This window comes from Schistocerca cancellata, chromosome 7 (assembly GCF_023864275.1).
Source record: "Schistocerca cancellata isolate TAMUIC-IGC-003103 chromosome 7, iqSchCanc2.1, whole genome shotgun sequence".
NCBI classification, from domain to species: domain Eukaryota; kingdom Metazoa; phylum Arthropoda; class Insecta; order Orthoptera; family Acrididae; genus Schistocerca; species Schistocerca cancellata.
In genome coordinates, this window is record NC_064632.1 from 464,091,636 (window position 1) to 464,113,199 (window position 21,564).

The window sequence follows — 21,564 nt, forward strand, 5'->3', positions numbered from 1 at the left end:
TAAGGCCGTTGCAGCATCCCTGAATTTGGAAGTTAATAGGAATATAAAAAAAGGGCGGAAGGTTTATCTGTTTAGCAAGAGTAATAGAGGGCAGATTTCAGACTACCTAACAGATCAAAACGAAAATTTCTGTTCCGACACTGACAATGTTGAGTGTTTATGGAAAAAGTTCAAGGCAATCGTAAAATGCGTTTTAGACAGGTACGTGCCGAGTAAAACTGTGAGGGACGGGAAAAACCCACCGTGGTACAACAACAAAGTTAGGAAACTACTGCGAAAGCAAAGAGAGCTTCACTGCAAGTTTAAACGCAGCCAAAACCTCTCAGACAAACAGAAGCTAAACGATGTCAAAGTTAGCGTAAGGAGGGCTATGCGTGAAGCGTTCGGTGAATTCGAAAGTAAAATTCTATGTACCGACTTGACAGAAAATCCTAGGAAGTTCTGGTCTTACGTTAAATCAGTAAGTGGCTCGAAACAGCATATCCAGACACTCCGGGATGATGATGGCATTGAAACAGAGGATGACAAGCGTAAAGCTGAAATACTAAACACCTTTTTCCAAAGCTGTTTCACAGAGGAAGACCGCACTGCAGTTCCTTCTCTAAATCCTCGCACAAACGAAAAAATGGCTGACATCGAAATAAATGTCCAAGGAATAGAAAAGCAACTGGAATCACTCAACAGAGGAAAGTCCACTGGACCTGACGGGATACCAATTCGATTCTACACAGAGTACGCGAAAGAACTTGCCCCCCTTCTAACAGCCGTGTACCGCAAGTCTCTAGAGGAACGGAAGGTTCCAAATGATTGGAAAAGAGCACAGGTAGTCCCAGTCTTCAAGAAGGGTCGTCGAGCAGATGCGCAAAACTATAGACCTATATCTCTGACGTCGATCTGTTGTAGAATTTTAGAACATGTTTTTTGCTCGAATATCATGTCGTTTTTGGAAACTCAGAATCTACTATGTAGGAATCAACATGGATTCCGGAAACAGCGATCGTGTGAGACCCAACTCGCTTTATTTGTTCATGAGACCCAGAAAATATTAGATACAGGCTCCCAGGTAGATGCTATTTTTCTTGACTTCCGGAAGGCGTTCGATACAGTTCCGCACTGTCGCCTGATAAACAAAGTAAGAGCCTACGGAATATCAGACCAGCTGTGTGGCTGGATTGAAGAGTTTTTAGCAAACAGAACGCAGCATGTTGTTATCAACGGAGAGACGTCTACAGACGTTAAAGTAACCTCTGGTGTGCCACAGGGGAGTGTTATGGGACCATTGCTTTTCACAATATATATAAATGACCTAGTAGATAGTGTCGGAAGTTCCATGCGGCTTTTCGCGGATGATGCTGTAGTATACAGAGAAGTTGCAGCATTAGAAAATTGTAGCGAAATGCAGGAAGATCTGCAGCGGATAGGCACTTGGTGCAGGGAGTGGCAACTGACCCTTAACATAGACAAATGTAATGTATTGCGAATACATAGAAAGAAGGATCCTTTATTGTATGATTATATGATAGCGGAACAAACACTGGTAGCAGTTACTTCCGTAAAATATCTGGGAGTATGCGTGCGGAACGATTTGAAGTGGAATGATCATATAAAATTAATTGTTGGTAAGGCGGGTACCAGGTTGAGATTCATTGGGAGAGTCCTTAGAAAATGTAGTCCATCAACAAAGGAGGTGGCTTACAAAACACTCGTTCGACCTATACTTGAGTATTGCTCATCAGTGTGGGATCCGTACCAGATCGGGTTGACGGAGGAGATAGAGAAGATTCAAAGAAGAGCGGCGCGTTTCGTCACAGGGTTATTTGGTAACCGTGATAGCGTTACGCAGATGTTTAACAAACTCAAGTGGCGGACTCTGCAAGAGAGGCGCTCTGCTTCGCGGTGTAGCTTGCTCGCCAGGTTTCGAGAGGGTGCGTTTCTGGATGAGGTATCGAATATATTGCTTCCCCCTACTTATACCTCCCGAGGAGATCACGAATGTAAAATTAGAGAGATTAGAGCGCGCACAGAGGCTTTCAGACAGTCGTTCTTCCCGCGAACCATACGCGACTGGAACAGGAAAGGGAGGTAAAGACAGTGGCACGTAAAGTGCCCTCCGCCACACACCGTTGGGTGGCTTGCGGAGTATAAATGTAGATGTAGATGTAGATGAATCGAACAAGGGTCGCCCGCTTACTAGGCAGATGCATTAACCACTAAGCCACCTTGCCACAGCGGTTCACACAACAGCACCAATTACCCTCTCACTCCTCCCTCCTCGATCCATATTCTCACTGGCGCACAATCTACTGGTATGAGACAAGTAAAGTCTCTGAATGCGTGTCATTCCATTTGCATAAGGAAGAGAAAGTTAGAGAGCGTGCAGAGGCTCTTAAATTCATTTTCTATTGCTCAATATGGGTTTGGAATGCGACCAAAAATCATTAATATTGGCATGAAACATCCTTCCCCATGCACAATACAACTGGTTGCGGTATATGTATGTAGATATAACATATTTATCTCTACGTCATTAGTGAATCCGCCATCCTCTACAGTCTGTTTTTCACAGACCTCTCTACTATTTGATCAGAAGTATCCGGACACGTATTAGAGGATATTAATATGGATGGGCCTAGCTTTTGCCGTTTATGGCAGTCTGAACTCTGCTGTGGATAATCGAAGTGGGGCGTCGGAATGTCAGTGCTGGATCTGGAGAAGGTAATGGCGCTACATACAGAAGTCTGGAAAGAAGTCGACGTTTTAAGTCAATCCGACGGTGTTCCATTGGATACAGTCCGGGACCCCAGGCAGGCCAGTCCATTTCGAGAACGTTATTGACTTACAGGTGCTGCTTTGTGACAGGGTGCATTGTCTTGCTGATAAAAATGATCATCGTCTCCAGACTTTTCCTCTACTGTAGGCGGAACGCAGTGCTGTAAAATGTGTTCATAGCATTCCCCATTTAGCGGTTTCTGGCACTGAGGACTATGGGACTTAACATCTGACGTCAGCAGTCCCCTAGAACTTAGAACTACTTAAACATAACTAACCTAAGGACATCACACACATCCATGCCCGAGGCAGGATTCGAACCTGCGACCGTAGCAGCAGCGCGGTTCCAGACTGAAGCACCTAGAACCGCTCGGCCACAACGGCCAGCGTCGTATGCTGTGTGGACCTTATCGGATGTGATGCCAATAATATCTACTATCCACTCATGGATTTCTAGAGAAATCGGTTGCACATTCCTGGAAGATTTCTCAAATGCAAAACACAGGGTATTCTTACGGGGTACACTGAAAGCCATGACTGCAGTACGAGGTGCATTCAAGTTCTAAGGCCTCCGATTTTTTTTCTAATTAACTACTCACCCGAAATCCATCAAACTGGCGTTACTTCTCGAAGTAATCGCCCTGCAGACGTGCACATTTTTCACAACGCTGACGCCATGATTACATGGCCGCGGCGAAGGCTTCTTTAGGAGTCTGTTTTGACCACTGGAAAATCGCTGAGGCAATAGCAGCACGGCTGGTGAATGTGCGGCCACGGAGAGTGTCTTTCATTGTTGGAAAAAGCCAAAAGTCACTAGGAGCCAGGTCAGGTGAGTAGGGAGCGAGTGCGCTATCTTGGTGAAACATCACAGGCGCAGCCCTTCCCGGACGTTTTCGTTGCAGTGCAGGAAGGAATTTGTTCTTCAAAACATTGGAACGCAATGGGTAAGGATTACGCCCTCGCTGTCCCAGAACATGGACACCATCATTTTTTCAGCACTAGCGGTTACCCGAAACTTTTTGGTGGTGGTGAATCTGTGTGCTTCCATTGAGCTGACTGGCGCTTTGTTTCTGGATTGAAAAATGGCATCCACGTCTCATCCATTGTCACAACCGATGAAAAGAAAGTCCCATTCATGCTGTCGTTGCGCGTCAACATGGCTTGGCAACATGTCACACTGGCAGCCATGTGGTCGTCTGTCAGCATTCGTGGCACCCACCTGGATGACACTTTTCGCATTTTCAGGTTGTCATGCAGGATTGTGTGCACAGAACCCACAGAAATGCCAACTCTGGAGGCGATCTGTTCAACAGTCATTCGGCGACCCCCTAAAACAATTCTCTCCACTTTCTCGATCATGTCTTCAGACCGGTTTGTGCGAGCCCGAGGTTGTTTCAGTTTGTTGTCACACGATGTTCTGCCTTCATTAAACTGTCGTACCCACGAACGCACTTTCGACACATCCATAACTCCATCACCACATGTCTCCTTCAACTGTCGATGAATTTCAATTGGTTTCACACCACGCAAATTCAGAAAACGAATGATTGCACGCTGTTCAAGTAAGGAAAACGTCGCCATTTTAAGTGTATAAAACAGTTCTCATTCTCGCCGCTGGCGGTAAAATTCCATCTGCCGTACGGTGCTGCCATCTCTGGGATGTATTGACAATGAACGCGGCCTTATTTTAAAACAATGCGCATGTTTCTATCTCTTTCCAGTCTGTAGAAAAAAAATCGGAGGCCTTAGAACTTGAATGCACCTCGTATATGAGCGGCCGAGACCGCCGTGAGTTAATTAATAAGCGTGTGTACGACGGTAGTGAAAAAGCACTGAGAATACCACAGTTCACAATCCAAGAATGTCATAAATACGGCTTGCGGCCCCACGACTACTTATCGCCTGTTTTTATTATTTCTTCTCTTCATCTTTCTCACAAAGTCTGTAGGCTGAAGAGCGGCATACTAAGCTGCTGCCAGCCCGCCGCCTTCGGGGGGAATTGAAATTCAATAAAAAATAAATAAAAAAAACACGACTACGTGGAAGTACCGGCACGCCCTGTTGCTCTCGCGTCCCATGCGGAGCCGGAGCTATCGAGGCGGACAACATTAGCGGTAACAGATAACGTAGTTCTTAAAAGGATGGTACATGTTTTTGGCTTCGCAGTGCAAACAGCTCTCCTGAAACGTTGCCAGATGTTTGTTGTAATAACTGGGATTTTTGACAGCATGACTATTCTTTAGCCGCGTGGTCTTGGACGCCTTGCCACGGTTCGCGCGGCTCCCCGAGTCGGATGTTCGAGTCCTCCCTCGGGCATGAGTGTGTGTGTGTTGTCGTTAGCGGAAGTTACTTTAAGTTAGATTAAGTAGTGTGTAAGCCTAGGAACCGATGACCTCAGCAGTTTGGTCCCATAGGAACTTATCACCACCACCACGCTATTCATTAAATGTATCAGTTGAAACAATAACGATATCTTTACTCCACTGAGCATAGACGAAATCTAATGTGAGTTTTGCGGCATTCTAGCGTGGCATCGCTATAAGATTATCACGCCCGACGACGGTAGGACCCCAATAGTTCAGCGCAGGTTGCATTCAAGCGATATTACAAGAAAGTTAGCGCCAGAGCTATCACCAGAAACCTTGTAAAGCTTCTCCTGCTGGGAAGCAGTATAATAGTCAACGACGCTTTGAATACGTCTCCCAGCCGGCCACGCTTACTCAGTAAACACAGAATTTTGCGGTGGCTGACGACCTGCAAGTGCTCAACTCGTGACATGCCAGAGCTTTTCTGCTTAGCTCGGAATCCGAAGCCTAGCTGACCATTCAGCAACTGGATACTTCTGCGTATAGGAAACTGGGTCACTGCAACAGCTAGATTCGTACAGATGTGGTACTTTATGTGGAGAACGTCTGGACCAACAGCACGCCTCGCTTGTCACTGTGTTTCCATCTTTCTGTACCCAAAGCGTGAACATCAAGCGCTCGACCACCAACAAAGAAATGTAGCCATGTACTGGAAGTGTCAACAAAACTACTATTCACGTTGCTGTGTAGAATGTATGTCTGGTGATATACCATCTGTCTTTCGGGAAAACATCAACCACACAATGCCGAAGATTGCCAGAGCTGACAAATGTGAGAGTTATCGCACAAACAGCTGAACAACACACGAATCAAACTTACTGACAAGGGTAATGTAAGAAGAATGGAAAGGAAATTTGAGGATGTGCTAGACGGCGGTCATTTTGGCTTCAGGAAAGGTAAACGCACTAGAGGGGCGGCTCTGATGTTGCCGTTGGTAGTAGAAGCAATACTAAACAATGACGTTCATAGGATTTGTCAATCTCGATAAAGCGTTCGAGAATCTCAAATTGTGCAATATGATCGAAATTCTGAGAATAATGGGCTTAAACTATAGGAAGAGTCGGGTAATATACAATTCGTACACGAGGCAAGAGGGTACTATAAGAGTGGAAGGCCAAGAACGAAGAGCTCGGATTAAAAAGGGTACAAGACAGGGATGTAGTCTTTCACCCTTACTGTTGATTCTATGCATTTAAGAAACAATGATAGAAATAAAACTTCCAGAGTGGAATTAAAATTCAAGGTGAAACGATATCAATGATAAGACTCGCTGATGACATTGCTATCCTCAGAGAATGTGAAGAAGAATTACAGGATTTATTTAATGGAATGAACTGGCTAAGGAGTACAGAATATGGACTGAGAGTAAACTGGAGAAAGACGAAAGTAATGAGAAGAAACAGAAATGAGAACAGCTAGAAACCTAACATCAGGATTGGTGATCAAGAAGAAGGTGAAGTTAACGAATTCTGCTTCCTAGGCAGCAAAATAACTCATGATAGGCGAAGCAAGGAAGATATAAAAAGCAGACTAGCAATGGTAAAAAGGGCATTCGCGGTCAAGAGACGTCTACTAGCATGAAACATAGGTCTTAATTTGAAGAAGTAATTTCTGAGAATGCACGTTTGGAGCACAGCACTGTATGGTAAGGAAATGCTGACAGTGGAAAAACCAGAAAAGAAGAGAATTGAAGCATTTGGGATGTGGTGCTACGGAAGAATGTTGAAAATTAGTTGGAATGGTAAGGTAAGGAATGAGGAGATGTTCCGGAGAATCGGCGAGGAAAGGAATCTATGGAAAACACTGACAAGGTGATAAGTACTCTGTTCAGACATCACGAAATAGTATCCTTGGTACCAGACTGAGCTGTATAGCGTAATAACGACAGAGTAAAACAAACATAGGACTTAATTTGAGGAAGAAATTTCTGAGAATATACGTTTGAAGCATAGCATTGTGTGGTGATGAAACGTGGACTGTGGCAATACCGGATCACAAGAAAATCGAAGCATTTGAGATGTGGTGCTACAGACGAATGTTGAAAATTATGTGGACTGATAATGTAAGGAATGATGAGGTTCTGCGCAGAATCGGAGAGGAAAGGAATATGTGGGAAACAGTGACCGGGAGAAGGGACAGGATGATAGGACTTCGGTTAAGACATCAGGGAATGACTTCCACGGTACTAGAGCAAACTGTAGAGAACAAAAACGGTAGAGGAAGACAGCGATTGGAATACATCCAGCAAATAATTGAGGACGTAGGTTACAAGTGCTTCTCTTAGGTGAAGAAGTTGGTTGGCACAGGATAGGAGTTCGTGGCAGGCCGCATCAAACCAGTTAGCATCTCAGCACGATGCCTTCCGTCAGTTTAGCATCCGCCAGTGATTCGGGTTCCGCGTCCACCCTTAGTATCGATCTGGTGGAAAGGTTTGAGATACCCAGGCATTGTAGTACGGCTGCAGCTCACCTCCATGGAGGGCGCCTCCATCGCCTTCTGCATGTCACGTGGGACCGTCCACTGACGTCACACTGCTCGTAAATACCGCGACTCGGCGCTTGTCCTCCAAAGTGATAAATAATACTGCAGTGATGCACTGTACGTTCAACTGATCTCAAGAATGTTCAATCGGGAATATGACGGTGAATATCGCAGGCTATCCTGTTAGATGATTCTTGGCTCCAGGTGATAAGGGGGTGGGAGGGGGTGAGGAAAGGCCTTAGTGACGTTTTTTTCAGTGTGCTTGTGCTTTATCTTCTTGAAGAACCCAGCGTCGAAATTATTGTAGAGCAGGCTAATAAGTCGGAGGATTCTGTTCAGATACTGCACAGCCCTGGCAGTAGGCTCAATAGTTATGAGAGCCATGCGACATACATAAATCATAACATTTTAAAACAATAGCAGAGCGGCTCCCTTTTCTTTAACTTTTGTCTTTTCCCGTTTCTCTAAGGGGTCGCCCTTGTTGCATTGGTTGAGGCAATGTTAGCGGTAGTTGATGGCCGGATATCCTTCCTGACGTCACAGCTCTCCCCCCCCCCTCCCCCCGGGAAGGTATTTGTGTACCCCCTTCTGTTTGCGTCTAATGTAGATCTCGTGGTCAAGGGCGATATTTTACACAAATTACTATAGTGTTTTACCGAACGAAAATCCGTTACTCTCATCTCTACCACTCCGTCTCACTGCCTTCTCTCCCCCATCCAAATCCTTCCTTCGCCGCACTTTAAATCCCCTCACCCTCAACCCCCTTTTACTCAGCCCTGCCCCCCCCTCCCCCCTCCCCACCACCACGCTTCTCTCCACAGGTTACCTATTTAAGCCACAGTTGCATATCAAAGTAATCTCATGATTAGTTTCTCCAAGGCATCATTGGCGAATCCAAGATCTGCGTACAATACTCCTTTACTCATTGCAAAATAATAGGAAGTACACAGTTTTTACTTCTTCTTTTCAGATCGGAAGATGATGAAATATGACAGAAAATAGTGATAAAAATATGTGCAAATGAGATTTAAAAATAAACGAAACGTTAATTTTTATATGGGGCCTTCAGCAACTACCATATGTTACATAGAAGACAAGATGTATGTTCCTCATAGCACAATACTGCCCTCGCTGACACGCCTTCGTGTTGTGGTGCATGCTCCAAGAAGACGTTCCCCTGTATGAGTGCGTATTCGAACACGATCACGACACGACCTGATGTAACAAAAAAAAAAAGAGAAAAACATGATTCTTCAGACCGAACTACACAATTCTATTCATCCACGGATGAGCCTCGATGATACTATACTGACTGACGATGTTTTCCGGTTAACATCGGAACACGTATGGGTCGCCTCAGATGCAGCCAGATGTCCCTCGATGTGTGCTCATCAGCATGCTCCGAATGCCGGCAACAGAACTGCACTCTGTCGTCAAATCCGCTGCAGATTTCATTTAGACAGCGATCAAGCCACCGACATTCATGTTTTGTAATAAGCCGTCGAGGTCCAAAAGTCAGTCACTCGGGCTTTCACCATCGGTCAATCACTTTTCATAGAACCTCCCCGCAAAGAGCCAGTACGCCGTTTGCATAACATTCGTTCCCAGGCACAAGACACATCGATCCGTCTTGCCAAAGACGCTTATGTCAGTGAATTACCCTGTTAGCAGTCTGTATCGTAAATAAACTTCTGGATAACAAGTCACTCTCATTGAGACAACAGCCTTGTCAGAGGGCGGGGGAGCGGACACAGGTTCAAGGCACCTCTTACCATTGGGGTGGCAAAATGACCCATAAAGGCGGAAGAATCAGCAATGACCGACGGTATGAGTATGCAGAAGGCAATGTAAACCACTATGGAAAGACACACAATGTATAGCCACAGAACATGTGGCCTGTAATTGAAAAACTGTCATGATGATCTCTCTATTGGCAAAAGATTCCAGACTAGTACCCCATTCGAATCTCCGACAGGGGACTGCGAAAGGGGAGGTGACTGTGAGAAAAATATTCTATAACCAACGGAAGGATAACGTTCTACGAGCCGGGGAATGGAATGTTAGAAGTCTGAACATGGAAGGGAAGCTTGAAAATTTGAAAAGGGAAATGTTAATGTGATGTTCTCTTATTGAAATAAACTTTTTAAGATTACATTGACTGCAGTCTAAACTATGGAACGGATACAAAACTCGAAATGTCGTGTTGCGTGTTGTAAGTGCATGTGATGTGCCTATTCTGTGTTATTGTTAGCAAAATTTTACGAATCGATTGACCAATGCAACTCCGAATACCAATAAATAAATACAGTCACTGCAAAATACATTCAGCCCCTTAAGCACTGAATCCTCTGGCCCTGTTTAAAACTAATAACTTTGGTCCCCGTGCACATAACAAATAAATTAGATTGTCTTATCTCTAATGCAGCAACGGTGGAACGCGATATTCTGGTCTCCCATAAATAATATAAATATGCTAACTAAAGGCTCAGCAATGTGCATTGCTGGCTGTAACTCGTGAAATACACATGAAATTCATTTGGCTGATAAACGAGAGCATTTAAAAAAATCCAATTTCTTTAAAAAATATATGACCTGGACAGGAAGGCGGTACTGATTGTGGTGAACTACTAACACTGAGTTTTTTAGCAAAATCATATTGCAAGTTAAGTCTGGCTTTTCGAAAACATCTGATAATTGAAGGTACATTACTCACAACTGATTCACAAACAATAAGATTTAAACAGCAAATATTATGTAACTTCACGAAAAGAGCATAAATACAAATCATCAGATTACATATAATTCTGTTAATAGATTTTAAAACATTACAAAAGTGAAATATCTAACTAGCATGTTTATCAAAACGGTTTACGTAAGTTTTGGAGTTACTCAACAATTACAAATTATCAGCCAACTCATCTATACTAACGCGCTGGCAAAAACAGAAATCATAAATATTTAACATCTTTACTTTGGTTGCATGAAGACTTCTGCTTCCATGTCCAACAATACTAACATACATGTGATCGAATGTATCCGGACACCTGGCTGAAAATGACTTACAAGTTCATGGAACCCTCCATCGGTAGTGCTGGAATTCAATATGGTGTTGGCCCACCCTTAGCCTGGATGACAGCTTCCACTCGCGCAGACAATCTTTTAGTCAGGTGCTGGAAGGCTTTTTGGGGAATGGCAGCCCATTCTTCACGAAATGCTGCACTGAGGAGAGCTATCGATGTCGGTTGGTGAGGCCTGGCACGTAGTCAGCGTTCCAAAATACTCAAAGGTGTTGTAAAGAATTCATGTCAGGACTCTGTGCGGGCCAGTCCATTACACGGATGCTATTGTCGTGTAACCACTCCGCCACAGACCGTGCATTATGAACAGGTGCTCGATCGTGTTGAAAGATGCAGTCGCCATCCCCGAATTGCTCTTCAACAGTGGGAAGCAAGAAGGTGCTTAAAACAGCAATGTAGGCCTGTGCTGTGATAGTGCCACGCAAAACAACAAGGGGTGCAAGCACCCTATATGAAAAACACGACCACACCGTAACACCACCGCCTCCGAATTTTACTATTGGCACTACACACGCTGGCAGATGGCGTTCACCGGGCATTCGCCAGACCCACATCCTGCCATCGGATCGCCACCTTGTGTACCGAGATTCGTCACTCCACACAACGTTTTTCCACCGTTTAATCGTCCAATGTTTACGCTCCTTACACCAAGCGAGGCGTCGTTTGTCATTTACCGGCGTGACGTGTGGTTTACGAGCAGCCTCTTGACCATGAAATCCAAGTTTTCTCACCTCCCACCTAACTGTCATAGTACTTTCAGTGGATCCTGATTCAGTTTGGAATTCCTGTGTGACAGTCTGGATAGACGTCTGCCTATTACACATTACGATCGTCTTCAACTGTCGGCGGTCTCGGTCAGTCAACAGTCGAGGTCGGCCTCTGTGCTTTTGTGCTGTACGTGTCCCTTCACGTTTCCACTTCACTATTACGTCGGAAACAGTGGCTCCACTGTTTAGGATTGTAGAAATATCGCGTACAGACGTATGACACAAGTGACACCCAACCACCTGACCACGTTCTAAGTCCGTGAGTTCCACTGAGAGCACCCTTCTACTCACTCACGATGTCTAGTGACTATTATATTAATGTGGTAATAGTAAACTGCAGGAGCGTATATAGGAAGGTTCCAGAACTGCTCTCATTAATAAACAGTCACAATGCCCACATAGTGGCTGAAACCAGATGCAAACAGTAATGAAATTCTAAACTCAGATAGGAATGTATACCGCAGAGACTGGCTGGACAGTGAAGGGGGAGGCATGTTTATAGCGATAAAAAGTGCAATAATATCGAAGTAAATTGACGGACATCCGAAATGTGAAATAATTTGCGTGAAGGTCACGGTTAAAGCAGGCTCAAACCTGGTAATTGGATGTCTCTATAGGCCCCCTGGCTCAGCAGCTGTTGTGGCAGAACACCTGAAGGAAAATTTGGAAAATATTTCGAGCAGATTTCCCGACCATGTTATAGTTTTGGGTGGAGACTATAATTTACCAAATATAGACTGGGGGACTCAAACGTTTATAATCTGTGGCAGGGACAAAGAATTCAGTGAAATATTTATAAGTGCATTATCTGAAAACTACCTTGAGCAGTTAAACAGAGAACCGCCTCGTGGCAATAACATATTAGACTTTCTGGTGACAAACAGACATGAACTATTTGAAACAGGTAACGCAGAACAGGGAATCAGCGATCATAAAGCGGTTTCTGCATCGATGATTACAGCCGTAAATAGAAATATTAAAAAAGGTAGGAAGATTTTTCTGTTTAACAAAAGTGACAACAAGCAGATTTCAGACTACTTGACGGCTCAACACAAAAATTTTATCTGAAGTACAGATAGTGTTGAGAATCAGTGGACAAAGTTCAAAACCATCGTAAAATACGCATTAGATGAGTATGTGCCAAGCAAGATCGTAACAGATGGAAAAGAAGAAAATTGCTACGGAAGCAAAGGGAACTTCACAGCAAACATAAACATAGCCAAAGCCTTGCAGACAAACAAAAATTACACGAAGCGAAATATAGTGTGAGGAGGGCCATGCGAGAGGCGTTCAACGAATTCGAAAGTAAAGTTCTATGTTCTAACTTGGCATAAAATTCTAAGACATTTTGGTCTTATGTCAAAGCGGTAGGTGGATCAAAACAAAATGTCCAGACACTCTGTGACCAAAATGGTAGTGAAACAGAGGATGACAGTCTAAGGGCCGAAATACTAAATGTCTTTTCCAAAGCTGTTCCACAGAGGAAGACTGCACTGTAGTTCCTTCTCTAGATTGTCGCGCAGATGACAGAATGGTAGACATCGAAACAGATGACAGAGGGATTGAAAAACAATTAAAATCGCTCAAAAGAAGAAAGGCCGCTGGACCTGATGGGATACCAGTTCGATTTTACACACAGTACGCGAAGGAACTTGCCCCCCTTCTTGCAGCGGTGTACCGTAGGTCTCTAGAAGAGCGTAACGTTCCAAAGGATTGGAAAAGGGCACAGATCATCGCCGTTTTCGGGAAGGTACGTCGAACAGATGTGCAGAACTATAGACCTATATATCTAACGTCGATCAGTTGCAGAATTTTTGAACACGTACTATGTTCGCGTATAATGACTTCTCTGGAGACTAGAAATCTACTCTGTAGGAATTAGCATGGGTTTCGAAAAAGACGATCGTGTAAAACACAGCTCGCGCTATTCGTCCACGAGACTCAGAGGGCCATAGACAGAGGTTCCCAGGTAGATGCCGTGTTTCTTCACTTCCGCAAGGCGTTTGAGGCAGTTCCCCACAGTCGTTTAATGAACAAAGTAAGAGCATATGGACTGTCAGACCAATTGTGTGATTCAATTGAAGAGTTCCTAGATAACAGAAAGCAGCATGTCATTCTCAATGGAGAGAAGTCTTCCGAAGTAAGAGTGATTTCAGGTGTGCCGCAGGGGAGTGTCGTAGGACCGTTGCTATTCACTATATATATATTATTGTGGATAACATCGGAAGTTCACTGAGGCGTTTTGCGGATGAAGCTGTAGTATATCGAGAAGTTGTAACAATGAAAAATTGTACTTAAATGCAGGAGGTTCTGCAACGAATTGACGCATGGTGCAGGGAATGGCAATTGAATCTCAATGTAGAGATGTGTAATGTGCTGCGAATACATAGAAAGAAAGATCCTTTATCATTTAGCTACAATATAGTAGGTCAGCAACTGAACGCAGTTAATTCCATAAATTATCTCGGATTAGGCATTACAAGTGATTTAAAGTGGAATGACCTTATAAAATTAATCTTCGGTAAAGCAGATGCCAGACAGAGATTCATTGGAAGAAAATGCAGTCCGAAAACAAAGTAAGGAGGTTACAGTTCACTTGTTCGTCCACTGCTTGAATACTGCTTACCAGTGTGGGATCCGTACTAGATAGGGTTGATAAGAAGAGATAGAGAAGATCCAACGGAGATCAGAGCGCTTCGTTACAGCATGACTTAGCAATCGCGAAAGCGTTACGGAGATGATAGATAAACTCCACTGGAAGACTCAGCAAGAGAGACGCTAAGTAGCTGGGTACGGGCTTTTGTTAGAGTTTCGAGAACATACCTTCACCGAGGAACCAAGCAGTATATTGCTCCCTCCTATGTATATCTCGCGGAGAGACCATGAGGATAAAATCAAAGAGATTAGAGCCCACACAGAGGCATACTGACAATCTTTATTTCCACGAACAATACGACACTGGATAGAAGGGAGAACCGATAGAGGTACTCAAGGTACACTCCGCCACACACCGTCAGGTGGCTTGCGGAGTATGGATGTGAATGTACATGTACATGGAGTACCTGGAATTAGGTGGCAGCACAGTGTACCTAATATGAAAGTCGTATGCTTTTGGGGGTGTCCGGTTACTTTTGATCACATAGTGACATGCATTAATCAAACTCTTGGTGGCTTCACACAGCACACCACAAAAACTGCTTACTCCATCGTCTTTCCCTCGCAGACAACTACTTACAACTGTGCGCCAAGCGCTCTCTTACTCTAACCCTACTATGAAGCAGTATCTCTGGGTCTGCGGTCACGCTCGGTCAGCGATCCGCATTATCGAGCTTATCAGAGATATTCATCAACGGTAGTTTACTAGTTTGATTGTAATTTACTAAATTATTATCTTATTCTGGTGTCACCTACAAGTTTGCCGCCGGCCAGAGTGGCCGAGCGGTTCTAGGTGCTTCAGTCTGGCACCGCGCGACCGCTACGGTCGCAGGTGCGAATCCTGCCTCGGGCATAGATGTGTGTGATGTCCTTAGGTTAGTTAGGTTTAAGTAGTTCTAAGTTCTAGGAGACTGATAACCGCAGATGTTAAGAGCCATAGTGCTCAGTGCCATTTGAACCATTTTATTAGGGCTCAGTGTAGATATAATGTGGGTCAGTGAAGTGAAATGAAAAGAAGACAAAGATTTTTTATCAGAAGAGTTTAGGGTAATATCAACAGCAGTAGAAATAGTGTAATGAGAGTAAGATTTGTTAACAGCAGGAAGGTAGGGCAGAGAGTGAGTAACTGTGAACAGTTCAGCGACATGGTTGTTCTCACCAGAATCTTCAGCAAACCAAAACCGGCAAAGGTAATTGAGGTACACACGCCACGTCGCAATCCGAAGATGAAGAAATGGAAAAAGAGAGAATATGGGCTTCGTAGTTGGAAAGAGAGAGGTGAATGCCTGTGTTCTGCAATAGATTTCAGCTAGTAACAGCGAACTTTCTGTTCAATGAGTAACTTACAAGTAGATATCCTCGGAGTACTGAATCAACTTAACTCACTTAATAAAAGTAAGTCTTCCAATTCACACAGTATACCAATCAGGTTCCCTTCAGAGTATGCGGACGCAATCGCTCCATACTTAACAATCATATACAACGGCTCTCTCGCCGAAAGGTCCGAACATAAAGATTGGAAACTGGCACAGGTCACACCAGTATTCAAGAATGGAAGTAGGAGTAATCCACTAAATTACAGGGCCATATCATTAACGTCGACTTGCAGCAGGATTCTGGATCATACACTACTGGCCATTGAAATTGCTACACCACAAAGATGAGTGCTACAAACGCGAAATTTAACGGACAGGAAGAAGATGCTGTGATACGCAAATGATTAACTTTTCAAAGCATTCACACAAGTTTGGCGCCCGTGGCGACACCTACAACGTGCTGGCATGTGGAAAGTTTCCAACCGATTTCTCATACACAAACAGCAGTTGACCGGCGTTGCCTGGTGAAACGTTGTTGTGATGCCTCGTGTAAGGAGGAGAAAAGCGTACCATCATGTTTCTGACTTTGATAAAGGTCTGATTGTAGCCTATCGCGATTGCAGTTTATCGTATCGCGACATTGCTGCTCGCGTTGGACGAGATCCAATGACTCTTAGCAGAATATGGAATCGGTGGGTTCAGGAGGGTAATACGGAACGCCGTGCTGGATACCAAAGATCTCGTATCACTAGCAGTCGAGATGACAGGTATCTTATCCGCATGGCTGTAACGGATCGTGCAGCCACGTCTCGATCCCTGAGTCAACAGATGGGGTCGTTTGCAAGATAACAACCATCTACACGAACAGTTCGACGACGTTTGCAGCAGCGTGGACTATCAGCTCGGAGACCATGGCTGCGGTTACCTTTGACACTGCATCACAGATACGAGCGCCTGCGATGGCGTACTCAACGACGAACCTGGGAGCACGAATGGCAAAACGTCATTTTTTCGGATGAATCCAGGTACTGTTTACATCGTCATGATGGTCGCATCCGTGTTTGGCGACATCGCGGTGAACGCACATTGGAAGCGTGTATTCGTCATCGCCATACTGGCGTATCACCCGGCGTGATGGTATGGGGTGCCATTGGTTACACGTCTCGGTCACCTCTTATTCGCATTGACGGCACTTTGAACAGTGGACGTTACATTTCAGATGTGTTAGGATCCGTGGCTCTACCCTTCATTCGATCCCTGCGAAACCCTACATTTCAGCAGGATAATGCAAGACCGCATGTGCAGGTCCTGTACGGGCCTTTCTGGATACAGAAAATGTTCGACTGCTGCCCTGACCAGAACATTCTCCAGATCTCTCATCAATTGAAAACGTCTGGTCACTGATGGCCGAGCAACTAGCTCGTCCCAATACGCCAGTCACTACTCTTGATGAACTGTGGTATACTGTTGAAGCTGCATGGGCAGCTGTACATGTACACGCCACCCAAGCTCTGTTTGACTCAATGCCCAGGCGTATGAAGGCCGTTATTACGGCTAGAGATGGTTTTTCTGGGTACTGATTTCTCAGGATCTATGCACGCAAATTGCGTGAAAATGTAATCACATGTGAGTTTTAGTATATTTGCCCAGTGAATACCCGTTTATCATCTGCATTTCTTCTTAATGTAGCAATTTTAATGGCCAGTAGCGTACATTTTGTTTGAATATAACAATTTACCTCGAAGAGAACAGTTTGTTGACACACAATGAACACGGATTTAAAAAACATCGTTCTTGTGAAACACAACTACCTCTTTACGTGCAAAAAGTGTTGAGTGCTACTGACAAGGGACTTCAAATGGACATTGTATTTCTAGATTTCCATAAGAGTGAAATTGGTTGCTTATGCAATATCATCTCAGTTATGTGACTGGATTCGTGATTTCCTGTCAGAGAGGTCACAGTTCGTGGAAATTGATGAAAAACAATTGACTAAAACAGAAATGATTTCTGGAGTTCCCTAAGGCCCTCAGCAGTTCCTTATCTATATAAACTATTTAGGAGACAGTCTGAGCAGCCGGATTCAGTTGTTTGCAAATGATGCTGTAGTTTATCGCTTAGGTAAGTCGTCAGAACAACAAAACGAGTTGTACGAGGTGCATTCAAGTTCTAAGGCCTCCGATTATTATTCTAATTAACTACTCACCCGAAATCGATGAAACTGGCGTTACTTCTCGACGTAATCGCCCTGCACACGTACACATTTTTCACAACGCTGACGCCATGATTCCATGGCAGCGGCGATGGCTTCTTTAGGAGTCTGTTTTGACCACTGGAAAATCGCTGAGGCAATAGCAGCACGGCTGGTGAATGTGCGGCCACGGAGAGTGTCTTTCATTGTTGGAAAAAGCCAAAAGTCACTAGGAGCCAGGTCAGGTGAGTAGGGAGCATGAGAAATCACTTCAAAGTTGTTATCACGAAGAAACTGTTGCTTAACGTTAGCTCGAAGTGCGGGTGCGTTGTCTTGGTGAAACAGCACACGCGCAGCCCTTCCCGGACGTTTTTGTTGCAGTGCAGGAAGGAATTTGTTCTTCAAAACATTTTCGTAGGATGCACCTGTTACCGTAGTGCCCTTTGGAACGCAATGGGTAAGGATAACGCCCTCGCTGTCCCAGAACATGGAGACCATCATTTTTTCAGCACTGGCGGTTACCCGAAATTTTTTTGGTGGAGGTGAATCTGTGTGCTTCCTTTGAGCTGACTGGCGCTTTGTTTCTGCATTAAAAAATGGTATCCACGTCTCATCCATTGTCACAACCGATGAAAAGAATGTCCCATTCATGCTGTCGTTGCACGTCAACATTGCTTGGCAACATGCCACACGGGAAGCCATGTGGTCGTCCGTCAGCATTCGTGGCACCCACCTGGATGACACTTTTCGCATTTTCAGGTCGTCATGCAGGATTGTGTGCACAGAACCCACAGAAATGCCAACTCTGAAGGCGATCTGTTCAACAGTCATTCAGCAATCACCCAAAACAATTCTCTCCACTTTCTCGATCATGTCATCAGACTGGCTTGTGTGAGCCCGAGGTTGTTTCGGTTTGTTGTCACACGATGTTCTGCCTTCATTAAACTGGCGCACCCATCAACGCACTTTCGACACATCCATAACTCCATCACCACATGTCTCCTTCAACTGTGAATGAATTTCAATTGGTTTCACACCACGCAAATTCAAAAAACGAATGATTGCACGCTGTTCAAGTAAGGAAAACGTCGCCATTTTAAGTATTTAAAACAGTTCTCATTCTCACCGCTAGCGGTAAAATTTCATCTGCTGTACGGTGCTGCCATCTCTGGTGCGTATTGGCAATGAACGCGGCCTCATTTTAAAACAATGCGCATGTTTCTATCTCTTTTCCAGTCCGGAGAAAAAAAATCGGACGCCTTAGAACTTGAATGCACCTCGTAAAACGATTTAGAAACGATATCTGTATGGTGCAAATATTGGAAATTGCCCCTAATAATGAAAAGTGTAAAGTCATCCACATGAGTGCTAAAAGGAATCCGTTGAACTTCGGTTACACGATAAATCAGTCAAATCTTAAGGTTGTAATTTCAACCAAATACCTACGAATTAAAATTACGCACAACTTAATTTGGAATGAACACATGGAAGTTGTTGTGGGAAAGGCAAACCAAATACTGCGTTTCATTGCCTACACTACGCTTGTCCGTCCTCTTGTGGAGTACTGCTGCTCAGTCTGGGATCCTTACCAGACAGGATTAACGGAGTACATCGAGAAAGCTCTAAGAAGAGCAGCACGTTTTGTATTATTGCGAAATATGGGTGAGAGGGTCACTGACATGATACAGGATTTGGAGTGGACGTCATTAAAACAAAGGCGTTTTTCGTTGCGGCGGAATCTTTTCACGAAATTTCAATCGCCAAGCCTCTCCTCCAAATGCGAAAATATTTTATTGACGTCGTCCTACATCGTGAGAAACGTTCAGAATAATAAAATAAGGGAAATCAGAGCTCGCACGGAAACATACAGGTGTTCGTTTTTTCCTTGCGCTGTCCGTGATTTTAATAATAGAGGATTATTGCGAAGGTGGTTCGATGACCCTCTGCCAGGAACCAAAGTGTGATTTGCAGACCATCCACGAAAATGTAGTTATAAAACTCACACAGATTAGGAGGTGAACTTGGAAAAGACCGAGTGATGTGGGAAGATTTCAGTTAGATTACAACATGGTCAGACAGAGATTCCGAAGTCTGACATTGGATTGTAAGATGTACCCAGGAGTAGATATACACTTATATCACAATGTAGTAGTGATGAAGAGTGTTCCGTAAAAGATTAGTCGGGAACAATCAACACGCAAAGAAGAGAGATACAGAAGCACTAAGGAACGACGAGATACGCTTGAAGTTCTCGAGGCTATAGATACGGCAATAAGGAATAGCTCAGTAGGTAGTTCGGTGGAAGAGGAATGGACACATCTAAAAATGGCAGCCACAGATGTTCGAAAAGAAAACATAGGTACAAAGAAATTAACTGCAAAGAAACCATGGGTAACAGAAGAAATAACTTTAGTTGATCGACGAAATAAGGATGTACAAAGATGTTCAGAGAAATTCAGGAATGCAGAAATACAAGTAACTTCAGAATGAAATACATAGGAAGTGCAGGGAAACTAAGACGAAATGTGAATAAATCGAAATGAAATTATTCTCGGAAAGACTGACTCGGCATACAGAAAAGTCAAAACAATCTTCGGTGAAATTAAAAGCAATAGTGGTAACAGAGCTAAACGCAGAGGAGAGAGCGGATACTTGGAAAGAGTGCATTGAAGGCCACTTTTAGGGCGAAAATCTGTCTGATGACGTGATAAAATGTGAAACAGGAGTCAATATAGAAGAGATAGGGGTCCAGTGTTAGAATTAGAATTGAGTAGAGCTTTGGGACTTGAGATCGAATAAGGCAGTAGGATTGGATAACTTTCCATCAGCCGGCCGCAGTGGCCAAGTGGTTCTAGGCGCTTCAGGTTCGAATCCTGCCTTGGGCATGGATGTGTGTGATGCCCTTAGGTTAGTTAGGTTTAAGTAGTTCTAAGTTCTAGGGGACCGATGACCTCATATGTTAAGTCCCAAAGTGCTCAGAGCCATGTGAACCATTTGAACATTCCATCAGATTTTCTAAAATCATTCGGGAAGGTTGCAGCAAAACGACTTTCACGTTGGTGTGTACAATGTATGAGTCTGGCAGTATACCATTTGACTTTCGGAGAAACATCATCCACACAATTCCGAGTATTGTAAGAGTCGACAAAGCGCGAGCATTAACACAAAATTATCTTAATACAGGGCTTCACAACATACGTGTTCGCGGAGCAAGCTGTGAGCAGCAAGGCGCGAGCACGGAGTAGCGCGAGCACGCTACCCCCACTACCGGACCAGAGCGGAGAGTGGGGAAAGTCACATGGGGCACACAACAGCTGCCGCCAATCAATGTAAATCCACGGCCACCTGCAGGGATATCATTCACGAATTATTACTGCGAAAAATGAAACAAATAAAGGAGAATGTAAACATGCCACATAATTTTATTAGCTTAGTGTATGCCGCTACATTCGCATTAATTTGTGAACTGTTACACAATAAAAGGTGTCACTGAAGTGTGGGATTCTCGGTTATCTTGTACTTTTTGCCCTTTACAATTGCATCTATGTTCGGAGTAAGTGTTCTTGTGCATTTTAGGCGCAGCGTGCAGTTTAAATTTCGATCAGACAATTCGTTTCTCAGGCGCGTCTAGTTACATTTCATTGCAGAGAACAGTTGTTCACAAACATACGTGGAACCGAACATTGATATTATTGTAGCCGCCAGTTTGTGCAAACGAGGAAATCTATTCTGAGGGAAGTGTCTGTAGAATTCCAAAATGTTTTTCTTGTTCTGAAATGTGTCTCTGTTTTCTCTGTCATACTGCAGGTCAATAATTTCTTGCTGCAGCTCAGGACGAATCTTTTAAATATTCACTGAATATGGAGACAACAGATCAAAATCACTGTCTAGTGCTGTCAGATCTTGAAAGCGCTGATCAACTAAACTATGTGAATAACGTTC